At 42.4% G+C, this 17660-nt stretch overlaps 1 protein-coding gene across 7 annotated transcripts in view; it reads left to right on the top strand.

Moving 5' to 3' along the window:
- Positions 1–17660, top strand: part of LOC139247115 (zinc finger protein 432-like) — a 92235-nt gene that overhangs the window by 29273 nt on the left and 45302 nt on the right. The window contains exon 1 of one of the 7 annotated variants that reach the window (XM_070871528.1): positions 17036–17121. The exons of the other annotated variants lie outside the window; for them this stretch is intronic. The gene's annotated coding sequence lies outside the window, so the exon portion shown is untranslated. Of the gene's footprint in view, positions 1–17035; positions 17122–17660 lie in introns of those variants that run through there. 7 annotated transcript variants of the gene reach the window in all.

Here is a 17660-nt window from a genome sequence, read left to right as displayed (position 1 = left end):
ATGTCCTTTTGAAGATTTTGTGTGTCCTCCCATCTTTGTATCATCAGCAAACTTGGCTACGTTAGTCCCTTCTTCCAAGTCAATATAGATTATAAATAGTTGGGGACTCAGCACATCCCTGCGGCACCCCACGAGTTACTGGTTGCCAATCAGAGAATGAACCATTTATCCCGACTCTCTGTTTTCTGTTAGTTAGCCAATCCTCTATCCATGCTAATATATTACCCGCAACCCCATGAACTTTTATCTTGTGCAGTAATCTTGTCAAATGCCTTCTGGAAGCCCAAATACATCACATCCACTGGTTCCCCTTTATCCACCCTGTTTGTTACATCCTCGAAGAACTCCAGCAAATTTGTCAAACATGAATTTCCCTTCATAAATCCATGCTGACTCTGCCTGACCAAATTTTTCTTTTCCAAATGTCCTGCTACTGGTTCTTTAATAATGGACTTCAACATTTTCCCAACCACAGATGTTAGGCTAACTGGTCGATAGTTGCCTACTTTTTGTCTGTCTCCTTTTTTAAATAGGGGCCTATTTAAATTACAACCAATGCATCCACAATCCCTGCCGCTACTTCTCTTAAGACCCTAGGATGCAAGCCATCAGGTCCAGGGGATTTATCTGCCTTTAATCCCATTATCTTATCTCATAGTAAAAGATCCTCTCGGAATGAGTGATCATAATATGGCTGAATTTCAAATTCAGTTGGAGGATGAGAAAGTTGAATCTCAAACCAGTGTCCTAAGCTTAGATAAAGGAGAATACAAAGGTATGAAGGCAGAGTTGGCTAAAGTGGACTGGCAAAATAGACTAAGTAATGGTTGATGAACAGTGGCAGACATTTAAAGAGATATTTCATAACTCGCAACAAAAATATATCCCAATGAGAAGGAAAGACTGTAAGAGAAGGGATAACCATCTGTGGCTAACTAAGGAAATAAGGGATGGTATCAAATCGAAAACAAAGGCATACAATATGGCCTAGTGGGAGGCCAGAGGATTGGGAAATTTTTAAAAGCCAACATTGAACGACTAAAAAAATGATTGAGAGGGAAGATAGATTATGAAAGTAAACTAGTATGAAATATAAAAACAGACAGCAAGAGTTTCTACAGGTACATAAAAAGGAAAAGAGTGGCTAAAAAAATGTTGGTCCCCTGGAGAATGAGACTGGGGAATTAATAATAATAATAATAATTAATAAAAACAGAGAGACAGACTATTATCTGAATGGTGACAGATTAGGAAAAGGGAAGGTGCAACGAGACCTGGGTGTCATGGTACATCAGTCATTGAAGGTTAGCATGCAGGTACAGCAGGCGGTTAAGAAAGCAAATGGCATGTTGGCCTTCATAGCGAGGGGATTTGAATACAGGGGCAGGGAGGTGTTGCTACAGTTGTACAGGGCCTTGGTGAGGCCACACCTGGAGTATTGTGTACAGTTTTGGTCTCCTAATTTGAGGAAGGACATTCTTGCTATTGAGGGAGTGCAGCGAAGGTTCACCAGACTGATTCCCGGGATGGCGGGACTGACCTATCAAGAAAGATTGGATCAACTGGGCTTGTATTCACTGGAGTTCAGAAGAATGAGAGGGGACCTCATAGAAACGTTTAAAATTCTGACGGGTTTAGACAGGTTAGATGCAGAAAGAATGTTCCCAATGTTGGGGAAGTCCAGAACCAGGGGTCACAGTCTGAGGATAAGGGGTAAGCCATTTAGGACCGAGATGAGGAGAAACTTCTTCACCCAGAGAGTGGTGAACCTGTGGAATTCTCTACCACAGAAAGTAGTTGAGGCCAATTCACTAAATATATTCAAAAGGGAGTTAGATGAAGTCCTTACTACTCGGGGGATCAAGGGTTATGGCGAGAAAGCAGGAAGGGGGTACTGAAGTTTCATGTTCAGCCATGAACTCATTGAATGGCGGTGCAGGCTAGAAGGGCTGAATGGCCTGCTCCTGCACCTATTTTCTATGTTTCTATAATGGAGAACAGGGGAATTAATAATGGAGAACAGAGAAATGGCAGAGACGTTGAACAAATATTTTATATCGGTCTTCTCTGTAGATGACATGAAGAATATCCAATAGTGGATAATCAAGGGGCTATAGGTAGGGAGGAACTTAATACAATCACTGAAGTAATACTGTGTAAAATAATGGGACTAAAGGTGCATAAATCCCCTGGACCTGATGGCTTGCATCCTTAGGAGAAGTAGCGGCAGGAATAGTGGATGCATTGGTTGTAATTTACCAAAATTCCCTGGATTCTGGGAGGGTCAAACTGGAATTGTAACACCCCTATTTAAAGAAGGAGGCAGACAAAAAGCAGGAAACTATGGACCAATTAGCCTAACATCTGTCATTGGGAAAATGCTGGAATCCATTATTAAGGAAACAGTAGCGGGACATTTGGAAAAGCATGATTCAATCAAGCAGAGTCAGCATGGTTTTATGAAAGGGAAATTATGTTTGACAAATTTGCTGGAATTCTTTGAGGATGTAACAAGAAGGGTGGCTAAGAGGGAACCAGTGGATGTGATGTATTTGGATTTCCAGAAAGCATTCGATAAGGTGCCACATAAGAGGTTACTGCATTGGTGGGAGTTGTCTTTTGGCCTCCAAACAGTAGTGGTAGTGTAGGGGATGGCATCAAAAAGGAAATTAGAGATGCATGTAACAAGGGTACTACAGTAATCGTATGTGACTTTAATCTACATATAGACAGGCCAAACCAAATTATTAATAATACTGTAAAAGATGAATTCCTGGAGTGTGTACAAGATGTTTTTTAGACCAATATGTTGAGGAGCCTACTAGGGAACAGGCTATCCTAGATTGGGTATTGTGTGATGAGAAGGGGTTAATTAACAGTCTTGTTGTGCTGGGACTTTTAGGGAAGAGTGACCTTAACATGATTGAATTCTTTATTAAGATGGAAAGTGAAGTAATCTAATCCGAAACTAGGGTCCTAAATCTAAACAAAGGAAACTACGAAAGTATGAGGAGTGAATTGGCTATGATAGATTGGGAAGATTCATTAAAAGGCATGGTGGTGGATAGGCAATCGCTAACATTTAAGGAAACATAGAAATTAGGTGCAGGAGTAGGCCATTCAGCCTTTCGAGCCTGCACCGCTATTCAATAAGATCAGGGCTGATCATTCACCTCAGTACCCCTTTCCTGCTTTCTCTCCATACCCCTTCATCCCTTTGCCTGTAAGGGCCATATCTCACTCCCTTTTGAATATATCTAACGAACTGGCCTCAACAACTTTCTGTGGTAGAGAATTCCACAGGTTAACCACTCTCTGAGTGAAGAAGTTTCTCCTCATCTCGGTCCTAAATGGCTTACCCCTTATTCTTAGACAATGACCCTGGTTCTGGAACTCCACAGCAATGGGAACATTCTTCCTGCCTCTAACCTGTCCAATCCCGACAGAATTTTATATGTTTCTATGAGATCCCCCCTCATTCTTCTAAACTCCAGTGGATACAAGCCCAGTTGATCCAATCTCTCCTCATATGGGAATCAATCTGCTGAACCTTCGCTGTACTCCCTCAATGACAAGAACGTCCTTCCACAGATTAGGAGACTAAAACTGAACACAATATTCCAGGTGTGGCCTCACTAAGGTCCTGTACAACTGCAGTAAGACCTCCCTGCTCCTACACTCAAATCCTCTAGCTATGAAGGCCAACATGCCATTTGCCTTCTTCGCCGCCTGCTGTACCTGCATGCCAAACTTCAATGACTGATGTACCATGACACCCAGGTCTCATTGCACCTCCCCTTTTCCTAATCTGTCACCACTCAGATAATATTCTGTCTTCCAGTTTTTGCCAGCAAAGTGGATAACCTCACATTTATCCACATTATACTGCATCTACCATGCATTTGCCCACTCACCTAACCGGTCCAAGTCACCCTGCAGCCTCTTAGCATCCTCCTCACAGCTCACACCACTACCCAGCTTAGTGTCATCTGCAAACTTGGAGATATTACACTCAATTCCTTCATCCAAATCATTGATGTATATTAGAAATAGCTGGGGTCCCAGCACTGAGCCCTGCGGCACCCCACTGGTCACTGCCTGCCATTCTGAAAAGGAATGAATGAATGAATGAATGAATTGCAACAGTTATACATTCCTTTCTGGCATAAAAACACAAAAGGAATGGCTAACAAAAGAAATTAAGAATAGTATTAGATTCAAAGAGGAGTCATACAAAGTTGCCAGAAAAAGTAGCAAGCCTGAGGATTGGGAGCAGTTTAGAATTCAGCAAAAAAGGACTAAGACATTGATTAAGAGGGGAAAAATAGAGTATGAGAGTCAATTTGTAAGGAACATAAAAAACGACTGCAAAAGTTTCTAGAAATGCGGAAAAAGAAAAAGTGAAGACAAATGCAGGTCCTTTACAGACAGAAACGGGAGAATTTATAATGGGGAACAAAGAAATGGCAGAACAATTAAATAAATACTTCGGTTCTGTCTTCACGGAAGAGGACACAAATAACATCCCAGAAATTCTAGGGAACCAAAGATCTAGTGAGCAAGAGGAATTAAAGGAAATGATTATTAGTAAGAAAATAGTGCTGGAGAAACTAATGGAACTGAAGGCCGATAAATTCCCAAGGCCTGATGATCTGCATCCAGAGTACTAAAAGAGGTAGCCATGGAAACAGTGGATGCATTGGTTGTCATCTTCCAGAATTCTATAGATAATGGAACAGTTCCTGCAGATTGGAGGGTGGCAAATGTAACCCCACTATTTAAAAAAAGGAGGGGGGGAGAAAACAGGAACTACACATCAGTAGTAGGGAAAATGCTGGAGTCTATTATAAAGGATGTGATAACGGTACACTTAGATATCAACGGGATTAGACAAAGTCAACATGGATTTACGAAATTAAAATCATTTTTGACAAACCTACTGGAGTTTTTTGAGGATGTAACTGATAGAATAAAAAGGGAGAACAAGTGGATGTAGTGCATTTAGATTTTCAGAAGACCTAAGATAAGGCCCCACATAAGAGGTTAGTGTGCAAAATTAAAGCACATAGACAGGATTGGGGCAATGTACTGGCTTGGATTGAAAATTGGTCAACCGACAGGAAACAGAGAGTAGGAATAAACAGGTCTTTTTCAGGGTGGCGGGCAGTGACTAGTGGGGTACCACAGGAATCAGTGCTTGGGCCCCAACTATTCACAATATTTATAAATGATTTGGATGAGGGAACCAAATGTAATATTTCCAAGTTTGCTGACGACACAAAACTAGGTGGGATTGTGAGTTGTGAGGAGGATGCAAAGACGCTGCAAGGCGATTTAGATTGGTTGAGTGAGTGGGCAAACACATGGCAGATGCAGTATAATGTGGATAAATGTGAAGTTATCCACTTTGGTAGGGAAAACATATGGACAAAGTATTATTTAAATGGTGATAGCTTGGAAAGTGTCGATGTACAGAGGGACCTGGGTGTCCTTGTACACCAGTCATTGAAAGCAAACATGCAGGTGTAGCAAGCAGTTAGGAAGCCAAATGGTAGGTTGGCCTTCATTGCAAGAGGATTTGAGTACAGGATCAAGGATGTCTTTTTTTTTATTAAAAAAAAAATAGGTGCTGGAGTAGGCCATTTGGCCCTTCGAGCCTGCACCACCATTCAATAAGGTCATGGCTGATCATTCCCTCAGTACCCCATTCCTGCTTTCTCTCCATACCCCTTGATCCCCCCAGCCGTAAGGGCCATATCTAACTCCCTCTTGAATATATCCAATGAACTGGCATCAACAACTCTCTGCGGCAGGGAATTCCACAGGTGAACAACTCTGAGTGAAGAAGTTTCTCCTCATCTCAGTCCAAAATGGCCTACCCCTTATCCTAAGACTGTGTCCCCTAGTTCTGGACTTCCCCAACATCGGGAACAATGTACACGTATCTAACCTGTCCAGTCCCGTCAGAATCTTATACGTTTCTATGAGATCCCCTCTCATCCTTCTAAACTCCAGTGAATAAAGGCCCAGTTGATCCAGTCTCTCCTCATATGACAGTCCAGCCATCCTTGGAATTAGTCTGGTGAACGGTCGCTGCACTCCCTCAATAGCAAGAACGTCTTTCCTCAGATTAGGAGACCAAAACTGAACACAATATTCCAGTTGAGGCCTCACTAAGGCCCTGTACAACTGCAATAAGACCCCCCTGCTCATATTCTCAAATCCACTAGCTATGAAGGCCAACATACCATTTGCCGCCTTCACCGCCTGCTGTACCTGCATGCCAACCTTCAATGACTGATGTACCGTGACACCCAGGTCTCGTTGCACCTCCCCTTTTCTTGATCTGCCGCCATTCAGATAATCTGCCTTCATGTTTTTGCCACCAAAATGGATAACATCACATTTATCGAAATTATACTGCATCTGCCATGCATTTGCCCACTCTGCTAACCTGTCCAAGTCACCTTGCAGCCTCTTAGCATCCCCCTCACAGCTCACACTGCCACCCAGTTTAGTGTCATCTGCAAAATGGAGATATTGCACTCAATGCCTTCATCCAAATCGTTACTGTATATTGTAAAGAGCTGGGGTCCCAGCACTGAGCCCTGCGGCACTCCACTAATCACTGCCTGCCACTCTGAAAAGGACCCGTTTATCCCGACTCTCTGCTTCCTGTCTGCCAACCAGTTCTCTATCCACGTTAGTACATTACCCCCAATACCATGCGCTTTAATTTTGCACACAAATCTCTTGTGTGGGACCTTGTCAAAAGCCTTTTGAAAGTCCAAATACACCACATCCACTGCATCCCAGAGTACTTAAGGAGGTGGCCTTGGAAATAGCGGATGCATTGACAGTCATTTTCCAACATTCCATAGATTCTGGATCAGTTCCTATGGAGTGGAGGGTAGCCGATGTAACCCCACTTTGTAAAAAAGGAGGGAGAGAGAAAACAGGGAATTATAGACCGGTCAGCCTGACATCGGTAGTGGGTAAAATGATGGAATCAATTATTAAGGATGTCATAGCAGCGCATTTGGAAAGAGGTGACATGATAGGTCCAAGTCAGCATGGATTTGTGAAAGGGAAATCATGCTTGTCAAATCTTCTGGAATATTCTGAAGGTGTTTCTAGTCGAGTGGACAAGGGAGAACCAGTTGATGTGGTGTATTTGGACTTTGAGAAGGCTTTCGAAAAGGTCCCACACAAGAGATTAATGTGCAAAGTTAAAGCACATGGGATTGGGGGTAGTGTGCTGACGTGGATTGAGAACTGGTTGGCAGACAGGAAGCAAAGAGTAGGAGTAAATGGATACTTTTCAGAATGGCAGGCAGTGACTAGTGGGGTACCGCAAGGTTCTGTGCTGGGGCCCCAGCTGTTTACATTATACATTAATGATTTAGACGAGGGGATTAAATGTAGTATCTCCAAATTTGCGGATGACACTAAGTTGGGTTGCAGTGTGAGCTGCAAGGAGGATGCTATGAGGCTGCAGAGTGACTTGGATAGGTCAGGTGAGTGGGCAAATGCATGGCAGATGAAGTATAATGTGGATAAATGTTATCCACTTTGGTGGTAAAAACAGAGAGACAGACTATTATCTGAATGGTGACAGATTAGGAAAAGGGGAGGTGCAACGAGACCTGGGTGTCATGGTACATCAGTCATTGAAGGTTGACATGCAGGTACAGCAGGCGGTTAAGAAAGCAAATGACATGTTGGCCTTCATAGCGAGGGGATTTGAGTACAGGGGCAGGGAGGTATTGCTACAATTGTACAGGGCCTTGGTGAGGCCACACCTGGAGTATTGTGTACAGTTTTGGTCTTCTAACTTGAGGAAGGAATTCTTGCTATTGAGCGAGTGCAGCGAAGGTTCACCAGACTGATTCCCGGGATGGCGAGACTGACATATCAAGAAAGACTGGATCAACTGGGCTTGTATTCACTGGAGTTCAGAAGAATGAGAGGGGATCTCATAGAAACGTTTAAAATTCTGACGGGGTTAGACAGGTTAGATGCAGGAAGAATGTTCCCAATGTTGGGGAAGTCCAGAACCAGGGGTCACAGTCTAAGGATAAGGGGCATGCCATTTAGGACCAAGATGAGGAGAAACTTCTTCACCCAGAGACTGGTGAACCTGTGGAATTCACTACCACAGAAAGTTATTGAGGCCAATTCACTAAATATATTCAAAAAGGAGTTCGATGGAGTCCTTACTACTAGGGGGATCAAGGGGTATGGCGAGAAAGCAGGAATGGGGTACTGAAGTTGCATGTTTAGCCATGAACTCATTGAATGGCGGGGCAGGCTCGAAGGGCCAAATGGCCTACTCCTGCACCTATTTTCTATGTTTCTCCTTTGTCCACTCTGCTCGTTACATCCTCAAAAAATTCTAGAAGATTTGTCAAGCATGATTTCCCTTTCAGAAATCCATGCTGACTTGGACCAATCCTGTCACTGCTTTCCAAATGCTCTGCTATTTCATATTTAATTACTGATTCCAACATTTTCTCTACCACTGATGTCAGGCTAACCAGTCTATAATTCCCTGTTTTCTCTCTCCCTACTTTTTAAAAAAGTGGTGTTACATTAGCTACCCTCCAGTCCATAGGAACTGATGCAGAGTCAATACAATGTTGGAAAATGATCACCAATACATCCACTATTTCTTGGGCCACTTCCTTAAGTACTCTGGGATGCAACCTATCAGGCCCTGGGGATATATCGGCCTTCAATCTCGTCAATTTCCCTAACACTATTTCCTGACTAATAAGGATTCCCTTCAGTTCCCCCTTCTCGCTGGACCCTCGGAGCCCTAATATTTCTTGAAGGTTATTTGTGTCTTCTTTAGTGAAGACAGAATCAAAGTATTTGTTCAATTGGTCTGCCATTTCCTTGTTCCCCGTTATAAATTCACCTGATTCTGACTGCAAGGGACCTACATTTGTCTTCACTAACCTTTTTCTCTTCACATATCTATAGAAGCTTTTGCAGTCAGTTTTTATGTTCCCTGCAAGCTTCCTCTCATACTCTATTTTCCCCCTCCTAATTAAACCCTTTGTCCTCCTCTGCTGAATTCTAAATTTCTCCCAATCCTCAGGTTTGCTGTTTTTTCTGGCTGATTTATATGCCTCTTCCTTGGATTGAACGTTTCCTCTAATTTCCGTTGTTAGCCACGGTTGAGCCACATTCCCCGTTGTATTTTTACTCCAGACAGGGATGTACAATTGTTGAAGTTCATCCATGTGATCTATAAATGTCTGCCATTGCCTATCCACTGTCAATCCTTGAAGTATCATTTTCCAGTCTATCCTAGCCAATTCACGTGTCATACCATCGGAAGTTATCTTTCCTTAAGTTCAGGACCCTAGTCTCTGAATTAACTGTTTCACTCTCCATTTTAATAAAGAATTCGACCATATTATGGTCACTCTTCCCCAGGGGACCTCACACAATAAGATTGCCAATTAGTCCTCTCTCATTACACAACACCCAGTCTAGGATGGCCAGTTGTCTAGTTGGTTCCTCGACATATTGGTCGAGAAAACCATTTCTAATACACTCCAGGAAATCCTTCTCTACCGTATTGAAATCAGTTTGGTTAGCCCAATCTATCTGTAGATTAAAGTCGCCCATGATAACTGCTGTACCTTTATTGCATGCATCCCTAATTTCCTGTTTGATGCCATCCCCAGCCTCACTACTACTGTTTGGTGGTCTGTTTACAATTCCCACTAACGTTTTCTGCCGTTTGGTATTCCGCAGCTCTACCCATACAGATTCCACATCATCCAAGCTAATGTCCTTCCTTACTGTTGCGTTAATTTCCTCTTTAACCAGAAATGCTGCCCCACCTCCTTTTCCTTTCTGTCTATCCTTCCTGAATGTTGAATACCCCTGGTTGTTGAGTTCCCAGCCTTGGTCTTCCTGGAGCCATGTCTCCGTAATCCCAATTATATCATGTTCGTTAAAAATTGCCTGCGCGGTTAATTCATCCACCTTATTATGAATACTCCTTGCATTGAGACACCGAGTCTTCAGGCTTGTTTTTTTAACACTCTTTGTCCCTTTTAGAATTATGCTGTAACGTGGGCCTTTTTGATTTTTGCCTTGGATTTCTCTGCCCTCCACTTTTACTTTTCTCCTTTCTATCTTTTGCTTCTGCCCCCATTTTACTTCCCTCTGTCTCCCTGCATAGATTCCCATCCCCCTGCCATATTAGTTTAACCCCTCCCCAAAAGCACTAGCAAACACTCCCCCTCGGACATCAGTTCCGGCTCTGCCCAGGTGCAGACCATCCGTTTTGTACTGGTCCCACCTCCCCCAGAACCGGTTCCAATATCCCAGGAATTTGAATCCTTCCCTCTTGCACCATTCCTCAATATACGTATTCATCTTAATTATCCTGTTATTTCTACTCTGATTAGCACGTGGCACTGGTAGCAATCCTGAGATTACTATCTTTAAGGTCCGACTTTTTAATTTAACTCCTAGCTCCTTAAATTCAGCTTGTCGGATCTCATCCCGTTTTTTACGTATGTCGTTGGTACCTATATGCACCATGTTAGGGTTAACTTCAAACCACCACTCGGAGTCCATTAGCCTTAAAGTAAATGCAGTTTTTATTAATAAAAGATACAAACCGGCAGGAGAGTTATCCTTGAAGGAATGCTCAAAGAAACTGCCACAGACATCTTATTTTATCCACTTTCAGATTATAGCATTACGTAATTACGCAAGTTACAATTAATACGTGCTGATTGATTAACACATGATTGATTGGTCGGGTGCTTCCTCCAATCTGCCTTCTATATGCCTTAATTGGTAATTCCAGATACATGTTGTTATGATTCTTTTTATACAATTCAAATTCTGTTATCTGTGTCTGTGCCTGGCTCCTAAGGCCTTTGGTCTATGAATTGGAACATCTGCTCCTCTGTGGAAGGCATCCCACACATGCTTCCCACAGTCTGAAAATCAGGCTGTGGGATCCATTTAAAAAAACCTGTTCACCCCATTTTAAAACATCCCAATTATTATTATGAATTGTAATTACAATTTGTAATCTGCCCTTTCAGTCCCTCCTGTTGGTCCCTGATTATTTCTAAATAATCAGCTTAGCACATATATATTCTGAGCTATCTGCTGGAAATGGTGATATCAAGTCCATATCCTTGGGATCGCTCATAGTTCCATCTTTTGCAGAGTGTTTACATACTACCCCTGACCATTTCCCTGGGATATTGGCACGTCACTTATATTTGTTTTTGTCCATACAGAGCATAAGCTCGGGAGGCTTAGTTGTTTCCCTAATGTGTTACAAAGTCATTCGCCTCCCTATCATGCCTACATTATATAGTTAACAAGGCTGTTTGCTGTTCGGCTAGAACCACACGGTTGTATATCCCTCAGATCTTACACAGCAGATATAGTTGTATCACGATATATATCCCTACCACTACATTATTACCACAATTGTATGCCACATCAATTTGAGGACTGCGTAGGCTTTAGGTGACCAGCCCTTAAAAATGTCTCGCCATGAACAACAATTTTCCTTTCCCTGCCTTATCCTGTCTTGATTCGTGTGTCTCCCGCCTCGGTTTCGTTAATCAGGCGATAGGATTGGGACACTCCCGACTCATTATCAGGTATTTGTTCTGTCTTTGTGTTTGATAACAAAGGCTTTCTGCGTTCTTGGTTACAGGCCTTGGCCAACGTCTTCGCTCTGCGTCTCTTGTATTTGCCTGCACATTCTCCCCGGAGTATCAGCACCACTATTGCTGCACTAGGACTAACACATGGGATATAATTCTAATCCCTATCTTGTAACTTTACTCGGGTATGCCTCACACTTGTTACATGACATCACCAACCAACTCGAGGCTATTCCTATCTGTACTACCACTAGTGTATGTGAAAGGATCCTTATCCACGGATGTATAATCTCAAGTACCAAGGCAGGTTTTTCAGGTTATCCTTTATTTCACTGTCCAGTTCTTTTGCTTTTATTCTTTAGCTCATAATATATTTTAATGTTATTTCTTAATGGTCCTTTGAGCTCAGTGAATCTTCAAGTAACAGGGGAATTGGTGGTGCTTGCTCTTCCATGTAATCATCAATATCTTGCTTCATCTCATCGCTTATGTTTAATGTCATTGTCTTCCTGGCGTGTATATACGTCATGCGTGCTCTTCCCACTGCCACCGTCATTCTGGGAGTAAAGCAAAAGTTAGGCATTGTAATGTTACAAGTCAAACCTCCGTAATTGTAAGTTCCCAGGCTAGTTACCACACAATATTCTCCTCGCCCTTGATAGGTGTAATGTGTGGGTTCGGTTCGGGCAGGGCTTATTCCAGTGACACATCCTTCCGTAGTATTGTCAAACCCGCAGCTATCCTTGCTCCCGTCTCCCACTGGGTGAGGGCATATAGTTAGGCTTCCTTCTCTCCGGCACCCGGATAAAGATATTCCCCTTATATTTCCATTCTTTTTGATCTCATACTGGTCCATCACGGATGTACTCTTCCCCTCGTATTATGTCTGTTTCCCCTCGCATCCTCCTGTAACCGCATACACCCTAGAGCAGGTCTCCAGTCATCCTGGTTCAACCCTTGTCACTGGATAAAGGCCAAGCTCTGTCAAGCCCCGAGTGGTGGCTGATATGCAACGGTCACCACACATTAAACAAATCCAGGCACAGGCATCTTCCACCCTTCAATTGGAGTTCAGGACTGGAACATCGGGTCCTTCATTGAAACATCTGTGAACTCATGTGGAAGCAAGTCATCCTGGTTCCAGGGAACGCCTATGATGATGAGTCATTCCTTTCAGGGTGCAGGCGTCTAATGGCCCAGTGTGCTGTGCCATTTCTTTCAACTGGGTGCTATTTATTCAATCTGGAACTTGCCCGGTTTGTATCTGATCCATATTGTGTCTCACCTGACCGATCATACATCTCCCATAGGCATGACATGTGTCTCTTTTCTTGTCCTCGCCATTGTCCTCTTATTCCTGCTTATTTAGCTCATTAATTGTTCGTGCATGGCCTTCCAATACGGATATCCCTCTAGCAGTATTTTGGATGTTTCAGATCCTAACTCTGAAGATTCTATCCCTATCCTGGCCGATTTCCTCATTAGTACCTCCATCATTCCCCTCAAACTATCTACTCCTGATGGGATCGCCTGTATATCTAGTGCATCTATTAGAGGGGGGCATGTACAGTTAATACGTCATTCTCTATAGATCTCCTCTGTCTTCCTCCTTTGTGTCTCAGCTTCTTGTGTTACTCCCTTGCTCCTCATGTGTCACTAGCTTTTCTCAGGATTGTGTCTAGTAATCGTGTGTGCAACGCTTTAGTCTTGGGGCTAAACTTTTCTGGCAGGTATAGGGCTGATAAATTTATTTAACATTTCATACTGCACATTGTCAAATAACAACATTACTTCTGTTCCAGGTTTAACTTCCATGCACTTTCCCAAGGTTAATTCCCCTGGTTTACAATATTCAGGTAACATTTTGTTACCCACTTATCTTGTGGCTTCAAGATAAACGCTCCTGACATTCAGATGCCACCTCCTAGGGGCTGCTTTATGTAGTTGTTGTACCCTCCGGTGTGGGTATATGCTTCTGGGCCCCCAGGGGCAACCTTGTAGCTTGTCCTTGTAGAATAGGAAGAGCGGTGGTGATCACGTTTATATTCTGTTGATAAAACACACCCTGGATATTCCAGGTTTTTAGTTAGAGTCTTACCATTTCTATTTCAACCGCATTGTTTGCACCATTTTTTCTCCGATTGTTTGCACCGTTTCTCCGGGCATGTGCCCCTTTCTAGAGCAATATTATTATAGCCAGTACCCCTAATATTGCAAATATCCATCCTAATCCTCTAAAACTTCCCTCTGTCGTACCCTTATATCCTTTCAGCTGGGACCAGTGCTTCCACCAGCCCCTACCTTTCATACTCACGCAAGCACATGTATCTCCACTAATTAATACCTTCTATGGTCCACTCCACCGAGGTGCGAACCCTGGTTTCTCTGTCACCTCCTTAACCATTGCCTTCGCCCCCACCTCTGGGATTATAGCCGAGGCGATTATCACACCATCTTCATCTCCCTCCTTCTGCCTTTCCCACACCTCCTGTCGCATATCTTTCAACTGCTCACTCAATTCCCTCACACACTTTCTGATTCTGTCTCATAGTACGTTCCTCCTGTCACTATTCCTTCTGGTAACCTCATTGCCTCACTCGAGCCGGTTGTAAGGGTTCGATTCATTCTCTCTACCATCCCTGAACTCTAGGGGTGATATGGGATGTGAATCTTCTGCTTAATGCCGAATATTCTACAAGTTTCTTTCATCACTTGACCCGTGAAATGAGTCCCTTGATCCGAGTCAATCATGTGGTAATAGGACTGCCTCCCATTTAGCATTTCCACCAGTGTGTGTTTTGTGTGCAGTATTATTTCTCCTGTCATTATGACATGCTCACTAATTTTGACTGCCCAAGTGACACAATCCAGTGCGGCCACACATCTGGACAGACCGGGAGCCGCTGGTGATTGCTGTGTCCAGTAGTAAGCTACGGGTCTCATTCTATCCCCATGTATGTGTGTCACCACAGCTCCATAGAAGTCTCCCTGGTTCTCACAATGTACATGGAACGGGAGATCCATGTTCGGGAGTCCCAGCCCTAGAGCTGACATTAAGGCTTCCTTCAGATTACCGTATGCTGCTTCTTGTTCGGGGCCCCACTCTATAGTTTCTAAGCATGGTCTTCCCCCTTTCACTAGCCGCTGTAATGCTTCTGCAATTGTCGCAGTTAGATACAAAATTCCTACAATAGTTAAAGAACCCCAGTACCTTACACACCCCTCGGACTGTTTTTGGTCGGGGAATAATCCTAATGGCCTCCTTCCTGTCATTGGACATGGTCCTAGTTCCTTGGGATATTTTGTGTCCCAGGTATGACAGCTTGTCCAATTTGTGCTTTTTTGGGATTTACTTTAAATCCTGCTTTCCGTTATCTCAAATGTCTTTTCCATAACTAGAATAGAGTCTAGCACGTAGGCTTTGAAAGCTGCTTTCCGTTATCTCAAATGTTCCAGTTTCAAGGCCCATTACATCTCACTTTCTGTGGTTCTTCAACCACCGTATCTGAAGTCACAAGTTCAACTTATGTTGTCCTTTGTTCTAAACTGCTAAAACCTGTAGTTTTAACATTTTAATTTTTCCAAAATCCCTTTTACATTTTCGCAGATAGCTCCCCACTTGCCCAGGAGTTTGACCTGATCCCTGAAGGTATTTCTAGATTGTTCGAAACCTTTTAGTTTTATTTCCTTTTTTTTTAACAAAAGATCAGATTTAACTTTTTATTTTAAATGTATCTCATTTTTTTGTGCCTTTTCTTAATCAGTGGTACTTGAAACCTTCACAACAAAATTAACTCTTCACTGTTCCCATCCTAATTACTGTTCCCCTTTTGTAGTATTTGTACTTATTGTTGGATTACAAAATGTCAAATATGGTAATACTGTTTTTTTTTTAACATCGGACTTCTCATTTATGTTTATAGTGATTCTCAGATCACAGAATGTAAAGTACTTGTTTTATAATTATGTGCTTAACTTCTGTTTTAGAGGCTGATCAAAAACTCTAATCTTTTGCTCTGTAACTTCAATTTTGTGATACAGTATCTCATAAATTACATCTTTTTAAGCTTCAGCTTCTGACGCAGTATGTGTACTTTTATTAAAAGGCTTCCAAACCCAAGATTTTCCAATACAACCAAAATGTTTATCAAGGAAAATCACCTGAAATATCTCAAAATCCCAATTCAAATATTGTACTGCCGATCTTTTATTTCAAAATTTTTTTTACTGAGCTAGAAGCTTTCGCGTCAAGGTTTTACACAAAGGAAAATGGGGGGGGGGGGGTGACTTCCCCAGCCTGCAGCCCACGCAGGCTTTAAAAAAAAAGGCATTACAACTTCCCTTCTCTGTTCTTTATCTCATTCCTAAACTAAATTTATTGTCTTTCAACCCAATGTAATCAATGATTACATGTTTTCTTTTGACAAATGAGCGTGTCGAAATTTTTTAAAAAACCAACGGGACCACACATTTTTTATCTTTTGCTCAACAAACCGATCCTTTGTGTATTTCCTATCTCCGCAACTTATCATCCGAATAAATCCGCACCTTAAAATGTAATTCAATTCTAGGTACACACTTTCTTCAAACTTCCCACATACAGAGCAACACTGCAAAGAATTTAAAAGAAAACTTTCACTCTGTCTGAAAAAGTGGGTGGAGCCACCATTTTCCCAAACAGGCTTTCAGACACATGAAAAATTCATTAATTCCCACCTCAAATATTCCGCAGTCAAAAATCACACAAGCACTTTCATTCAAAGACAGACATTCACAAAAGTCTCTCTTCATTCAACAAAGCTTATTGTTTGGCTGGCTCTATTTTAGGATCCATACTTCACTTAAGATAGTCACTATAAGATTTTTATGGTCGTCCGAAAAATATCTACTAAGCGAGCCGTCCGGCCCCCAATCAATTCTTTAGTTTCCTCGGGTCCTAATCCTAACCCTGTTAATGGGGGATACAAATTTGGGCCAAATTCCTTTGTCCATTCCCTTTTGTCATCTATATCTATTTTTATACTTGCATCCTCTTGCCTTTTGTCACTTTCTCTGTCCATCTCACCTTCGGGTATCTTTCTATTCGTCTGTACGGCTGCTAAAATGATTTTTATCCCTTCATAATATCCTGCCTCAACCATCTTCTTAACCTTTTCAAATTTATCTCTCAGAAACTCTTCTAGTAGTTTATACCTCACCCCTCCAAGGGCCTTGGCAGTTTCCTTTGCCATTTCTTACACCGGGGCTTTTTTCCCAGTTCCCGTTTTTCCGCCTTTACTTATGCGGAGCTTTTTCCACCGAGGCTTTTTCCCCGATATCCCGTATACGTACTTATTCTCCTGACACACGTATCTACTTACAGTGTTCTGACACACCCCTCAGCTGGATTTACCGGCTGCACGGACTCTGCTTCAGATTTGTTGGATCTCTGGCTGGGACTTTGGGAGGAGAATTTCTCAAGGTAATTCTCTACTCACTCGGTTTGGCTGTTTGAGTTGAATCTTCCCCTGCAGTAGATCCTGCCCGACTACGCCAAGTTGTTAGGGTTAACTTCAAACCACCACTCGGAGTCCGTTAGCCTTAAAGTAAATGCAGTTTTTATTAATAAAAGATACAAGCCGGCAGGAGAGTTATCCTTGAAGGAATGCTCAAAGAAACTGCCACAGACATCTTATTTTATACAGTTTCAGATTATAGCATTACGTAATTACGCAAGTTACAATTAATACGTGCTGATTGATTAACACATGATTGATTGGTCGGGTGCTTCCTCCAGTCTGCCTTCTATATGCCTTAATTGGTAATTCCAGATACATGTTGTTATGATTCTTTTTAAACAATTCAAATTCTGTTATCTGTGTCTGTGCCTGGCTCCGAAGGCCTTTGGTCTATGAATTGGAACATCTGCTCCTCTGTGGAAGGCATCCCACACATGCTTCCCACAGTCTGAAAAACAGGCTGTGGGATCCATCTTAAAAAACCTGTTAACTCCATTTTAAA

Source organism: Pristiophorus japonicus, unplaced genomic scaffold (genome assembly GCF_044704955.1).
Source record: "Pristiophorus japonicus isolate sPriJap1 unplaced genomic scaffold, sPriJap1.hap1 HAP1_SCAFFOLD_258, whole genome shotgun sequence".
Lineage (NCBI taxonomy): Eukaryota > Metazoa > Chordata > Chondrichthyes > Pristiophoridae > Pristiophorus > Pristiophorus japonicus.
The sequence above is the reverse complement of the archived record's forward strand: the minus strand, read 5'-3'. Positions and strand labels throughout refer to the sequence as shown.